At 36.8% G+C, this 14,593-nt stretch overlaps 1 long non-coding RNA gene across 1 annotated transcript in view; it reads left to right on the top strand.

Annotated features, from left to right (window-relative positions):
* Positions 1–14,593, top strand: part of LOC118452412 — a 25,202-nt gene that overhangs the window by 1,743 nt on the left and 8,866 nt on the right. Inside the window, exon 2 of the long non-coding RNA XR_004842183.1 lies at positions 3,880–3,885. This is a non-coding gene — a long non-coding RNA (uncharacterized LOC118452412). The remainder of the gene's footprint in view (positions 1–3,879; positions 3,886–14,593) is intronic.

Below are 14,593 nucleotides of genomic sequence, written 5' to 3'. Positions count from 1 at the left end.
GGGTATTAGAAGGGTGTTTGGCCAGCAGGGGGTCGTCCCTCCCCTCCCCTCCGCTGCCCCGCCCCGCCGCCTTGTGATAAAGGCACCATTACTAACAGTCATGCTGTGTTTTGGAAGCTGATCGTATCAGTAGAACTTACTGTTTAGTTCTGCAGATTTGAAAAAAAAAAAAAAAATTAAAAAAAATAGAGCCATAACTTCTAATCAACCTGTGCTGTCATCTGGGGATATCTGATGTGTCTTTGCTGCACAACCAGATAATCTGTGTAGCAACAGGATCGGGTGATACACTAGGGCCTTCGTTTTTCAAACAGGGAGAAAACATTTACAGAAGCAGTTGGAAGATTTAAATGTCATGTAAGCTGATTAACTGTGCTGTTAACGCCAAACGTGATTTTCTGAAGCGTCCGAGCACAACTTAACATATTGTTGATACTGCAATCTCAGAAAGCATGCAAAAACTGAACAAAATTATATTTTGTAAATAAAAGTAAATGCCTCTTCTATACCAATCTTTTCAGTGCAGTTTTCTCTTTTGCTGTTAAGATCAAATATGTTACAAACATGGACTGTTGTGCTGATTTCAAACTTAATGCCTGTGGCTAAACGTTTAGACCTGCGTGAGGGCTTAGCCTGTAAACAAACAGGACATTAATCTTTCTTTTTTTTTCTGTAAGCTGTGTTAGTGTGACTCCTGGTGACTTTTGTAGTATTTTCTTGGCTTACTATGGTGTTTTTAACCAAGTTAAATTTGAACCTGTACGTGGATGTGATAGTAAAAAGAAAATTACTTGCTTTTAGTTAGTTTTGTTGGCTATTTTCTTGTGTAGACGAAACACAAAGTTAGTAAAAGCTTTTGCATCACTCTTTAAGATAGCATGTTAGAAGTTAAGGCCATAAATGTTCTTGGGGGGGAAAAATAATGATGGAATGCAAATTACTTCATACCTGTTTGGAAAATGAAAGGATTTTTGTTTGTATTTTTTTGTGAAAAGCAGTCATGACCAAACTTAAGTGACTAACCAGACTACTAACTAGATTAGCATATATATTTAAAGTGCTTGACACAAAGGACACAAACTGAAAAAAATCAAAACTGTTAGATAGTTTGAGAATGCTTTTATTGTAGATGTGACTGTAAGTCTTTTTTAAGAATTTTTTTTTAGTAATTTGCTGACAGGCTGCTTTTTACCATTCCGGTGGATATGAAATGCTAATAACACATTCTGTCTTGAGTGGTGCAATGAAAGAGTTCAGCAGAAACCAGAAATTTAAGTATTGGCTTGCCTACCTGACTTGTGACTTCTGTGTTAAAATGGTTACTAGCGCACATAGACACTTGTTACTGCTAAAATCTCACAAATTGCATTTTTTTCAAAAAATTATGTTATAAATTGAGATGGGCATTTTCTTAAATACTTATGGATAAGTATAATGTTACATTTGACTGTTCCTCTGTAGGCTAAGCTTGGGCTTTCTATAGCCCAAAGTAAACATAATGAGACCTTCTTGGACCATGTCTTATGTGTTTGTTTTCTTGTCTGAAGATTGTGTGTGGGATTTTTTTCCAATGAACTTTTGTACTTTTTTGGAATGAAAACCATCTGATTTGAGCAAAATTGGGATATCCAAATGGTGGTATGGATAACATCCCTCTGACTCAACATGTATGAGTTCTCATTTGGAGTAGCAATACCACATATTGTTGAAATATAGTGCTTGAAATGGTATCTTTTGAAGCGTGGTTCTTTCTTAGGTCTGTGACCAGTGGAGAATAGAATTTGGAATTCAACCTCAATATGCTTTAAGGACAAGTAAGTTCCAGTGTTAGCCTTGATACATGTGTCTGGGTTTGCTTAAAAGCACAATAGGAGAAAAGTCTCAGTAGAATGAGGTGGGGAAAGTATATTGACAAAGTTGTAAGAGGAAGGTAAGGTACTCTTTTGACTCTTATGTAAGATCAGATGTCTTACGTGTTAAGCTCTCAGATAAATTTCAATGGCTCTCATAGGCATAGAGCAGTATGCTTAATGACTAGCGTGTTTGGTGATCTTCTTACTGGTTTCGTGTAGCAGTGTCTCCTTTTCGGACTGACTTAGCCTTCTGACTGAAATAACAAAAAGTGCCTGTAACTTGTAAATCTGACATCTTTTTGTATAAAGGTAGCTTGCACTGTAGAAGTCTATCTGGTAGATATTTTTATTCCTGTGCTTGCTAGTCATCCCAAAGCATGGATTACCTACCTTCAGCATGCTCATTTCTTGAATAATATTCAAGATACTGAAGATCTTGGTGTAGGTGACCTTTAAAATAGTTCATGTGGATCATAGTCGTAGTGATTAAATTGCTTCCCATGTGACTTGCCAGGTAGTTGTCCAGTACTGCTTGTTCAGGTCTGTAAAATGAGAATCAGTTTGCTGCACTATGCAACACGAGATCCACTTTCCTCCTATAGCACTTCAGACTGTAAAGTGAAGTATTTGGATTTTTTTGATCTACACTTGAGCTTTTGTCTTGCCGCAAAAGTCACCTCTCTCTCAAAATTGGTGCCCTCGGTTATGCAGAAGTGTGATGCTGCTTTTTTTCCATTGGATAAAAAAGTATTGTTGTGTCTATGCCCATGATGATAACCAGAGTGCTTGCTTTCTGCAAATTTATGGAGGTAAAGGCTCACAACTCTGACCTCTGTGCAAATGGTTGTTAGAAATGAAGTGAGTTAGTTCAAGACTGTTTCTGGACTACAGCATATGTTCTGGTGGAGTGTGACTGTTCCATGTTATTCTTGTGAGTGCATCTGCCACAAAATGTGTGCATACAGATTTACTTATTCTGAAGTTTCAGAAATACAGTTGCACTGTGCTATGCATTCCAAGCTGGAATAGAGCAGAAATTTTTGTCTTGTTTAATGTCTTGCTCTAGTCCTCTGTTTCTGCTTACAGGCTCTTCAAGGGTATAAATGTGGTCCTGATGTTTACTGTTTGCTTTGGCAGACAGGAAACTTGAAAACAGTTTTCAGAATAGCAAAGATTTATAATCTTCTGATGTTCTCAGTTTATGCATGTGACTCTGTTTTCACTTCTTTTTGAAGAGCAGGAAACTCAAGTTTATTGATACAGAGAACAGTAAAAATGTACCCATGATTTCTTGCCTTAAGGTTAGCTTGCAATTCATTAAAAACTCAGTTTGCTTTGTTTCAGTTAAATGCAGTGAGCCAGTTTTGCCTTATTCTGCTTTCATCTTCACATTTTGTGACATTTCAGTTCTTTCCCTTACACTATTTTTAACATCTTTTAGACAGAAAAACACAGGCTTTTGGTTGATGCTTGAAAAGCATCAAGTCTCTTTAGAGAGGATTTGAGAGTAAGTTGGGGATTGACTTGCAAATTAAGTTGTTCAGTTCTGGCAGCAAAAGCTGAGTTTACAATTACAAGTCTCCAAAGTAGTAGAAGCTTTCGCACTCTTGAAATGAAAGTGTTTTCCAGTTATGAATTAATTGGAGCTCTACTACAAAACTTAGCCATTTTTCACCAGAGAGACAATAAACCCCACGTTTTTGCTTTCTCTTGGAACCTACTCATTTTAGTGATAGCTTTTGCCTTTATAATTAATTACAGCCTTTGATCAGTAATGCTTAAACTGAAGTCTAGCCACTGATGCATTCTTCAGTGCTTCTCTTCCCTTTGCAAGTCTTTCATGTTGAGGCACTGTGTGACTAGTGAAAACAAGACTTTTTTTTTTTTTTACTTTATTTTTTTCTTTCCTTCCCCTGTTGGGCAACCCAGTGCCGTTATTCCTGGTGTCACATAACGTGGCTCCAGCCTTCTTTGTTATTCTCTGGGGAAGAAACTATACTCTCACCCAGATAGAAACCTGACACAGATAGTAGTCTTGTGAGTAAGATATTCTCCAGCCATGTCTATATAATGTGTAAACTATATCTTTCTGCTTTCAGAAGGGATAAAAGTGTGGTTGAAGTTGGGAGAAAGAGAACCACAATTAGAGAGCAGCTACCTAGGAGCGGCATGTGAAGAAAGAGAAGTTCAAGCGCTTAATTAATGTTACAGGAAAAGCAAGAAATCAAGGCATCTATAGCTATATAGTTAAGCCCTGAAACTGCTACAGGATATCCATCTCAATGTAAGAGAAAGTTACAGAAAGGAAAAATAAGGTGAACTGCTGAGTCACAGCAGCAGGCTATTCCGTCGGTTACTCTTAATTGTTGAATGGGACTATTGCAAAATACGAAAACCGGTGTGGCCAGTTCTCAACAGTTGATCAGCCATCCATCCTTGGAAGTAACAGCAGCAGCTTGCCCAGACCAGGGAGTCATTTGTACCTATGCCTTCATTGTTTTCTTGATGCTTGAGTTCTCTGGGTAATATTCTCATTAGGGTCATTCATTAATTAAAATATAAACTGCTGGGTATCTAGGTGTAAGTGGCAGAAAATTGTTGTGTTTGAAAGTAATATGTACTTAAGTACACTGAGGTTTGGGGTTTTGGGGTTGGTTTTTTTTGAAGGCATATACAATATCTTTTGCAGGTTCCCTTGAAACAAATAATAAAAAATGAGCTGTGTGTTTGCCAGAGAAAATACTTTCAAGGATGTGGATAGCCTGAGAAGTGTGTAATATATGTAAAACATATGCGTCTTGTACCTGTTAAACTTCTGAAACCACCAAAGATGTGACTGAAGAGGGATATTGACAGAAGTTAATTTTAGCCTAAGGAGACCCATCTTTCTCAGCTCCCTTCGTCATCTGTTATCCACCACTTACTTTCTAGGGGGTAATTCCCATTGAGAGCCTGATTTTAGGTGCCCTCAATTATAATTTGAAACTTCTCTTCTACTTCCTGTAGAAGGAACCTAGCAAAGCTAACCATGTGAGGTAAAGTTCAGTTTTCCAAACGGGTCCCACAAAAGTCTACGAACAAAACTTGGATTTGGCAGGAGGAGGAAGAGTGTAAGTCATTTTTTTGTAAGCTTTTTAAGTCATGAACCACTGTGATGTATAGATATGGTTTATTAATAAATGGGAGCAGTATGCCTCTTATTGGTCACATCCAGGTTTGTTTTCAGTTCTGAATATTAAAGGGTAAGCAGGACATAAAAGAGAAGAATTCCTAATTGGATCAACGTTACTGTTTTCTCTGAGTTGAGATGGAACCAGAAAAAGCAAGTCTACATGTCTTCCATACAATATTTACTTGACTCGGAATGAATTCTTGCAGTTAGAATCATCAATGAAAGACCTGAATTTCTTCTGACCTTAAATTCTTGCATAACCTTGGGGATGCATCCTTACTTAGCTTTTTTTTCTTTTTTTTTTCTTTTAGTTACGCCTTAGTCTTTAAGTAGTAGTTCTCCCTGTATAGGACTACTTATGTCTTGTTAGGTAGATAAAGTATAAGCATATCACTAAAGTTTTTCAATACTAATAAGCTGTGTAGGCAAACTTGAAGTTGTACTGGTATAAGAAAATCACAAGTCATAAATGGAACAGTCTTTGCAAATGAAAAAATGGTTTTGCTGGTGGTGTACTTACACAGGGGCTTACACCAGAATACCTGTATGTCTCTGAAGAGCAGAATCCTTCTGTGCACTCCTAGCTATGCTGGTACAATTCTTCTATGAATAAACCAAACCTATATTATGCGTAATAAAAGAAGGAGGGTGTTGTTCAGGATCGGGTAGGCCAAGCAGAATGTTTACCTTTGAAGAAAGGCACAGTATGTGATCCATGCTTTCTTAAAAAGGGAGTGTCATTTCAAACTCTGATGTATATACTTTGTTGCATTTCTGCTTTGAACTTTTTTGTAGGCATGTTCTTGTAAGATAATTATATGTGAAAGCCTTAAGTTCCTTTGGGGTATGATGACTCATTCACTGTGAATGTAATGACTAATGTGACATTTCAGTTTATTTTAAAGAAAACAGAACAAATCCTGCACAAAGACTTTTATAGCTTTTCTTCTTTCTTCTGTGAGATTTAGATGTATGGTGTGTGCACTGTTAATCTCAAAACCTCTCCTCCTTAGTTTCTTTGATCTAATTGATTCTGCTAGGGAAAAAAAATCTTAAAAGTCACTTCTCTAATTTTAAACTGTTTTCCTAGCTATATCAATAGCCAGATGATGCACAAATCTGAGAAGGGAAACTGCTTTGAGCTTCAAGTGCTTAATTGTCTCTTGTCCCTTTTTAAAAAAAAGCTCATCCTTAACTGATATGCTTGCTGGATTGAACATCTGAGTTGAAATACTTTGCATTTGAGTTGTCCAGGTTGGTAAGTGCAAAAGTATCTTATATCACTCCATCTGTATCCCTACTCTTTTTGTCTGTATGGAGTTTGATGCTGCCCTAGACCTGCTAAAAAATGACAGACAAATAATAATTAAACAAAAAAGTGTAAAGCATTAAAACTGTGTTATGGAGGGCTGTGTAATGCCCTTTCTTTTGAGCAGGGACTGAAATGCTGGTAGCCCACCTCTCAGCTAAATCCTCTTACTATGGAACGATCGACCCACCTGCCTCTTCCCAGAGCCAGTAATATATTAAAGTATATATTGGAGCAGTATCAGTGGAAGAGAATGAGGTTGTTCTACTACCATATACTTGGGAGCAGATGTGAGGGGTGGCATACTTTTTTTTTTGCAAATGGAGAAATTGTGAATAGCACTCCACCCTCTGCAGGGAAATTAATGTAGGGGTCTCGAATGTTTTGTGCATGCCACAGCAAATGAGCGTTGAGTAGAGCGATGGGACTGTGCTATTGTGTAAGTGATGTGGGAACAAATCTTGGAAAAGGGATGTCTGTTTGAATTTCCAAACAATCTGGAAAAAGCTGAGATCAGTCCTCTTAATTGAATTAATCCATTCCTAGATGGTTAAATTGGAAAAAGGAATGTTAACGACTGTGAATTATGTCCACAATAGTCACAGCCTGCTTTAGGAAACAAAAATTTTCATTTTAAATTTACTACTAAATCAATAAAAATATTATGTATCAAAACATTATGCATCAAAAAATACATAAAAACATGCATGAGGTGTCTTTTAAATAGGAAGACGAGTACATACATTAAATTATGACAGAAATGGATGTTGCAAATAATAAAGGGTAATAACAATAACAAGAAGGGCACAACAATATAAAACAGTAAATCAACATTGCTTTTTGCCTTGCTTTCTCTTTGCACAATAGAGAATATGACTTAATACTTAAAATTGCTTTCAGAATCCTACCATAGGTAAGTTATAGGCTCTCTGATGGGATATTTCTCCAGATTTTTAGGCAAGTGTGTTGGAGCCTGCTAGTAATGTTGGCTGGAATTTTTAAAAAGGTAACTTTTTCTTCCCTTCTCTCTGTATTGTAACTAAGCAGGTATGCTCTTAGTGATTATCTGACTTAAGCACTTCTTTTATTGTTTAAAATCTGTAGAGTTCATCCCAGAAAAATTGAGCTTCCTGTGTTTTGTCTGAGAACTCCACCGGTGTGTGGAGTAAAAAATACAGTATAGATATTTTGAGTGTTAGATGATAATATTATGAGAAGGATCAAAATATGTGTAATGTCAAACTTCTCACTTCCCATCTGGTGAGTGATAAGGCTTCATGACAGAGAATCTCAGGCTTGCTATCCTTTGACAGCTTTTTTTAGTGTTTAAAGAAAATATTTATTGATACATTTGCCTGTGTAAGTAGTACCTTTCTAATGTGTTAACTTTCACGATTATTTTCTTCACAAGTTCATATAATACACAGCATCATTTTAATATTCAAGTGATCTTACATTTGATGTACATTCAGAATACTGAAATATGGGCTTCAATGGATTAATGTACTCAGTTCTCCTGAATATATAATACAGGAATATAAGTGAGCGCAGCAAGAAGCAAGGGTTGATGACCAAAGGCTTTGAAGGGGTGGAAACATAGGTTTCTTTACACATATTGCAGAATTCAGAGGGGAGAAAAGATTTCTTGGTTTTGCGATAAGTTTCTCTATAAAAATTGGATGTTCTGGTTGTCTCAGAAGTGAGTGAAAATTTTAACAAAAAAATAAGAAAATAGAAGTCAGATTTTCCACAGAATGACAAAATTTTCTTGTCTATGGATAAAAGTTAACCTTGTCAGTACAAACTTAAGCAATATTTTTATGTTTATTCTGGAGCAAGAGTTGTAGTCATAATGAAAGTTTGTGTCACTTCACAAGTATGCTTTTGCAGATCCACAGTCTACTTGATGACTTCTGTTGCGGCCTTTCAGTACCTAAAGGGGGCCTATAGGAAAGATGGGGAAAATCTTTTTAGTAGGGCCAGCTGTGACAGGGCAAGGGGTAATGGTTTTAAACTAAAACAGGGTAGGTTTAGACTAGATATAAGGAAAAAATTATTTACAGTGAGGGTGGTGAAACACTGGAACGGGCTGCCCAGAGAGGTGGTGGAGGCCCCATCCCTGGAAGCGTTCAAGGCCAGTTTGGACGGGGCTCTGAGCAACCTGATCTAGTTAGCGGTGTCCCTGCTCACTGCAGGGGGGTTGGACTAGATGACCTCTAGGGGTCCCTTCCAACCCAAAACATTCTATGATTCTGTGATCTGTGAATGCTTTTCCATTTCTGTACTTTTAATATTAAGATAGCTTTACTATCCTTTAGGTGGCTTTGGTCTATTTTTTTCTGGAGTTGTGACTGGGCTGGAGTGTGGTGGCATGGGTCCTCTTGTGAATACTCTTTAAAATAAATTAGGAGAGACATGGGAGGCAATCATTGACAGTTACTCCACTTCATACTCCTGCCTAAGCTTTTTACACGTGATTTATGTTTGTAAGAATTTCAATGCAAGGAGACCTGTGAAGTTAGTTAAATGTAGAGGGGTTACATGGAGGCCTAGCTAACACTTTTTTCTGCATTTGCTGCAGATGAGCTAATGCAAACCCTCACTGCAAAAATGTGCTGCAGATCAAGATCATGGTAAGCATCGTGCAGCGTAATGAGCAGAAAGACAGTTCCTCCTCTAAGATTCTCACTGCTGCAGTGTAAGACCAAAAGCATGAGTATTCTAACTGCTGTCAAGCGTGTGGTTTGGACTTTTTTAAGCCATCTTGGCAGAAGAAAGTTTCTTAATGAGGAGTTGGCAAGAGGATTAAAAGACAGACTTCTGAAGTGTTAATAAGCTCCTGCCAAGCTTGAAAAGCAGCCAAGAAAGAATGAAAATGCTGACATGAAACTGGGTGGTTTGAGGCTGGTGTCATAGGCCAATCAGAAATGGGAGTCATCCTCTTGATAGCCAGGAAAAGTGTTCAGTGGGGTGGGGATCGGCTGTGAGGCTCTGAAAGTATCAGTGAAGCCGCCTGTGTTTGATGTGATAAAGCTGTCAATGGGGAGACATACAGAGAAGAATGAGGTCTTCCTGCAGCATTTTTTCCCCCAAAATATAAAAATGAGGAAAATCATGTTGCTCAAAAACAGTGAATGGGTTTTCTGCTCTGGATTTGTGGAGCCCTTAGGAGATGATTTCAAGTGGCCTATGGCTGGTTGTATTGTAGGCAGCTAACAAAAATGAAATCAAAGCATGATTCTGTGATCTGGCAAATCTCTGTCACTGGAGATTCTGCCAAAATAATTTCAATGCTAATACTTGCATAATAACTTCAATGCTTAGTTGAGAGAGCAACAAGAAAGAGAATATCTCAAACTCTAACAGCTTATTTTGAGTAACTTTTCAGTGGATTTGAAACAGAGCATCTTCTCTCCTTTGACCTCTCAAAACCAAAACATAGTCTGGCCTTACCCCAACCAAGAAGACGGCACCAAAAAACCTACAAAGAGCAATCTATGAGATATGTGCTCCCAGAAGGCACTTAACCACTGGACTATTATCTCTTGACTTTTTCTGCACTGTTTTATTTTTGTTTCAGGCTACTACATCTGGCTTTGTTCCAACGTAGTTTCCAATTACAGAAAGAGTTCTCTAACAAAGAATGTTTCCAGGGCTACAGATGTTTCACACATTACATAATACTGAGCATGACTAACCTTTAAAGCTTGCAACTGGGGCAGTAAGTGCATTTTATAAAGTACTTCCCTTGCTTTGATTATTATTAATAATAATAATAATTATTATTATTATCTTCTCAGACTATTTTCTTTGCAGCCTCTGGAGTATTTGCTATCTATGTCTGAAAGAAAAGTTTAGGTACAACACTTGATGAAATATGATTAAACTGGTTTATTAAATGACTGTAGCTGGACTGCTCTCTGATTATGATTCTTCCCTTCTCACATCTTTTCCATTTCTGTTTTCTGTCCTTGGCAATAGAATTTGATTTACTGTTACCAAACCTGCCTTCATTGATTCCAGCTGCTTTTCCTCTAGACGCTGTAGGTCACTTCAGTTTTCTCAGTCACTTGTTCTTTGGCCTCACATGTCTGTATCCACTCCAATTTTTATACCATCGGACAACTTGAAATTACTGCACGATAGGAAAACTTGAAGTGTTGAATATGGTAGAGGTAGTCTGGAGTTGGGTTTTTTCTTTCTTTCTTCTTTTTTATTTTTTACTTTTCATTTTTTTCTCCACTTAGGATTTTTCTGAGGGCTGTTTTCATACACCTGAGCATCCTGGATCACAAGGTCCATTAACCTAGTGATAGCTTCAGTCATTTATAAGTCATAAGTAGCCCTTCAAATTACTATTGCAAAACTTTGCTTCTGAAAACTTTAAATGCTTGTATCAAACATAACATATCATAACATCATTGCCCCACTGTTTTGTGGCAATGGTGACTGGTTTTGCTGACAATCAGAAAAAAAAAAACAGACTAAAAGCACAGTTCTGCTTCCTAAGACAGAATCTTAAATTGCTAGTAGTTTGCTCTTGTGTCTTTTCTGAATAATACCAATTTATTAAATATAAAGCTGAAAATTTGTGACTAGTTTCCTCCCTTCCTTTGATAATTTTTGCTCCATCAGTCCAAGGAATTGCACAGAGGACAGAAAAAACATAGAAAATGCAAAGAATATTCAGGGTAGTGGAGAACAATAATATATTTTGTTTAAGGGCAAAATTATCTTAAAATGTTCTCCTTTTGTTTCTAAAACAGCTCTGAAAAGCTGTAAGACTTCTCAGTAACAAAATTGGTGCTTAAATGGCAAACTGTATATGCCTTACAAAACTGGAGAATTATTGCTGTGTAATTATCACTTACTATGTTACCGGATTTGCAAAAGTTAGTTCATTTCCTCACCACACCTTCTTCATATGAAGTACACTAGTGCATCATTTCAAAGACCACAGTTTGAATTTGAAAAGGAAAACTACATTGGAAGAATACAGATACCTGTTTCTTATATGAATGGTGTATTTGTTAGTGGCTCTCATGAAAAAGTCAGTTACAAATCCCCAAAGAGAGATACAAAGTATCTTAGTCAAGTTTTAAAGAATTATGGATATCTTTAGCCATTGTAGAAGTTATAGTTAAAAGTGTGAGAAGATATTTTAATGTCTCACCTGTGGTGTTTTAGCCTTTGGTCTTTGGGTTTTAAGTATATCTGCTAATTTGATGTTAAGATTTTTTAAATTTAATCGATTTATAAAATAGTTTGGTTTTCAGCACTAACTGTAGAGCTGTGTTTGACATTTCAGGAACTTAAAGCAGAAGTCTCAAACATTCATAGTTTGCAGAACTCTGGTGGTCCAAGAGTTTTTTGTATAGGTGGGGAAAGAAAAAAGGCAACTGTTTAATCAAATTGTTCCTAGGCTTGGTGCCTTTGCTTCCATAGGAATTTCTTACCTGAGGTGATTTGTTGTGATATTTCTGCTCCTTTCCTATTGTAGCACCCTGATCTATTGGAACGTTTTAGAAAACTTTCCCAACAAACTAATTGCATTCATTTTATGCCTGGTTTTTGTGTTTGGATGCTGTCAGAAAACAGTCTGCTACACAAATAGCTAGTACAGAGTCAACTTCTTTTTTTTTAATATGTGCAAATTCGCAACAGTTTAGCTATCTGACAAAAAAATCCAGTTTAGATTATTTGCAGTACAGGACTTTGATACAACTTGTTTTCTGTATGAAGTTCAATCAACTGATAAAAGCCATCCTATAGGAATACTTCATTCAATGTAATTGGCAAGCTTTTTATCTTTCACTTTGTCCTTAAGTTTGTTTTTCACAATGTTACAGACCTCTATAAGATAATCAGCTTGTAACTTGCAACCTATTTCAATTGTGCAACCATGACATTCTCAAGTGTTTACTTGAAAACTGCTAGGAAGGAATGATCCTGTATTTGCATATATGCATGTTCAGACCCATTTGTGGGTGACAATCCAACCATTCTTGTTCCACAGGTCCTTGTGTTAAGACAGGTAGAAGGTGGGCATTGCATGTCTGTGAAGTTATTTTTGCAACTTCAGTTTTTCTAATACTTGTGTGATTTAGTCAAGTGACTGTAACTGTTATTTAATTTCATAATTTAGGACAATGTGAGATGCATTCCAAAAAAGAAAGTCTTTAAATGCACAATGAGGAATTCTTTTTCTCTTGTTAGTGACTGGCTGTGGCTAATAATCTGTGGACTACTATTTTTTTTTCTGTTTTAATCCTGTTCAGTGCTAATGGTATGCTTGAAGTAATGTTGCCTTACATTGTCTTTTGTTGTGGTGTGTATATATATACGTGTGTGTATATATTCATGGTATATTCTTACACATAGTAAAATGTGCTTCATAGAACTCATATAGACATATCCATGTAACTTCCATATGTGTTGCTAATGACACAGTGTTTGATAGCCTCCTTGATTCATCTGAACTCGTTTTAACATTGTTGGGTAGTCTAGTTCATAATGTTCCATTCTGTAGTAAATATAATTAATCTGTGATGCATATGCAAGGCCTGATTTCTGCTGTCCTGAATGCACCAAACTCAAATGCATAAGCTGGAATTAACACACTTACCTGAATAGAAATGGGCTTGCTTGAAAATGGCTATGGTATGGACAAGGATACTGATGCGAGCAATAATAGTGACGATATGCTGGAAAGGACAAGCAAGTGGAGTGCAAGCTCTTGGGAACCTGGTGTGTATAGTCCAGTATGTTCCGGCTGTTAAATGGCAATATTGGTGACTGTCTTTGCATATGCTGCTTACATATCTCTATTTTGTGTTAAAAAAAAAACAGCCTAAAGCTTCAATTGCCAAGTATAGTCCATGCTTGCATTGCTCATTGCTTTTCAAAGTGGCTTCAAGTATTAGCTTCCATGTCTTGAAATCCAGTTAAACAACAACAAAATTTGAGACAATTAGAACAAAAGCAATCATTCTGATTTATTTCATACAGTTAACATTGAGAACCACCTTCAATGTGTTCTTTCTGTTGCTATGGAATACAACTAGGAAATAGTTTAAAAAAAAAAAAGCTGAAGAAAGCACTATTATTGATGCATTTCCACTAATGTAAACTTTTAAAAAATAGCATTCATACTATTAGTACTTACTATTATATCTAATAGTAGTTTCAGTCCTTTAGTATTTGTATTTAGATTTGATTTTTATAAACAGTCCTAGAGACAAAACTCTGAAGTGTCCAAATCATCACTGCTGGTCAAACTTTCTAAGTTAGGTCTTAAGGTTCTACCTTCTCCTGTCCCAAGTGACCAAACCTTATTGTTTGATTTAAGATCACCTGTTTCTGAAAAAAAAATGTTTTTTTTAATCAATGTTATCAGTTCATTCACACCAACTTTGTCATCTTTACCACTGTTGTGAAATACTACATAAAGAATTTTTTTTTTACCAAGGCCTGTAGTGACAGGATAAAGGGCAACAGTTCTAAACTGAAAGAGGGTAGGTTTAGATTGGAAATAAGGAAGACATTTATTATGATGAAGGTGGTGAGGCACTGGAACAGATTGCCCAGAGAAGCTGTGGATGCCCCCGCCCTGGAAGTGTTCAAGGTCAGGTTGGATGGGGCTTTGAGCAACCTGATCTAGTGGAAGATGTCTTTGCCCATGGCAGGGGGACTAGATGACCTTTAAAGGTCCCTTCCAACCCAAACCATTCTGTGATTCTGGTATTTTAAATGTGTGCAGAAGGAATGGGGGCAAGCTGAAGGCTTAATGCAACCTAGCTGTGTCTCTTTACTGTGTATCACAGTGGTTTAGCTTATTCAAACATGTCTTAAAAAGGCATTTACAAATCTTGTTTTAATTCATTCCATTTTCAGTTTTAACAAATAGCTGATATTGCTTTATCTCAAGAAGTCTGCTGTCTTGCTGGTTACTTATTTCAGCTAACATGTATGCATGTTACATAGTGCTTTTAATTTGAATCAGGGACATTTCTGAAGTCACTCATTAAAAGAAATTCTTACTGGTTGCTGTGGTATAAAACTGAGATTTAAGAAGCATCAGTGAAGATTCTTTTATGCAAAGGAGAAGCAAATGGTTCTTCCCATCCCTTCACCAATAAAGTTATTTAATCTCAGCACAAGATAAAAGAATCAGACCTCTCCCTTCTCTACCACAGCAAGACAAGTTTCTTTATGAATTTGCAGAAGGTGAACAAACTTTGCCTACTCTTTCTCTCTTCC

The sequence above is a fragment of the Egretta garzetta genome, unplaced genomic scaffold, assembly GCF_000687185.1.
Source record: "Egretta garzetta isolate BGI_Z169 unplaced genomic scaffold, ASM68718v1 scaffold175, whole genome shotgun sequence".
Taxonomy (NCBI): Eukaryota; Metazoa; Chordata; class Aves; order Pelecaniformes; family Ardeidae; genus Egretta; species Egretta garzetta.
Note: the sequence above shows the minus strand (reverse complement) of the source record. Positions and strands in the feature narration are given on the sequence as shown.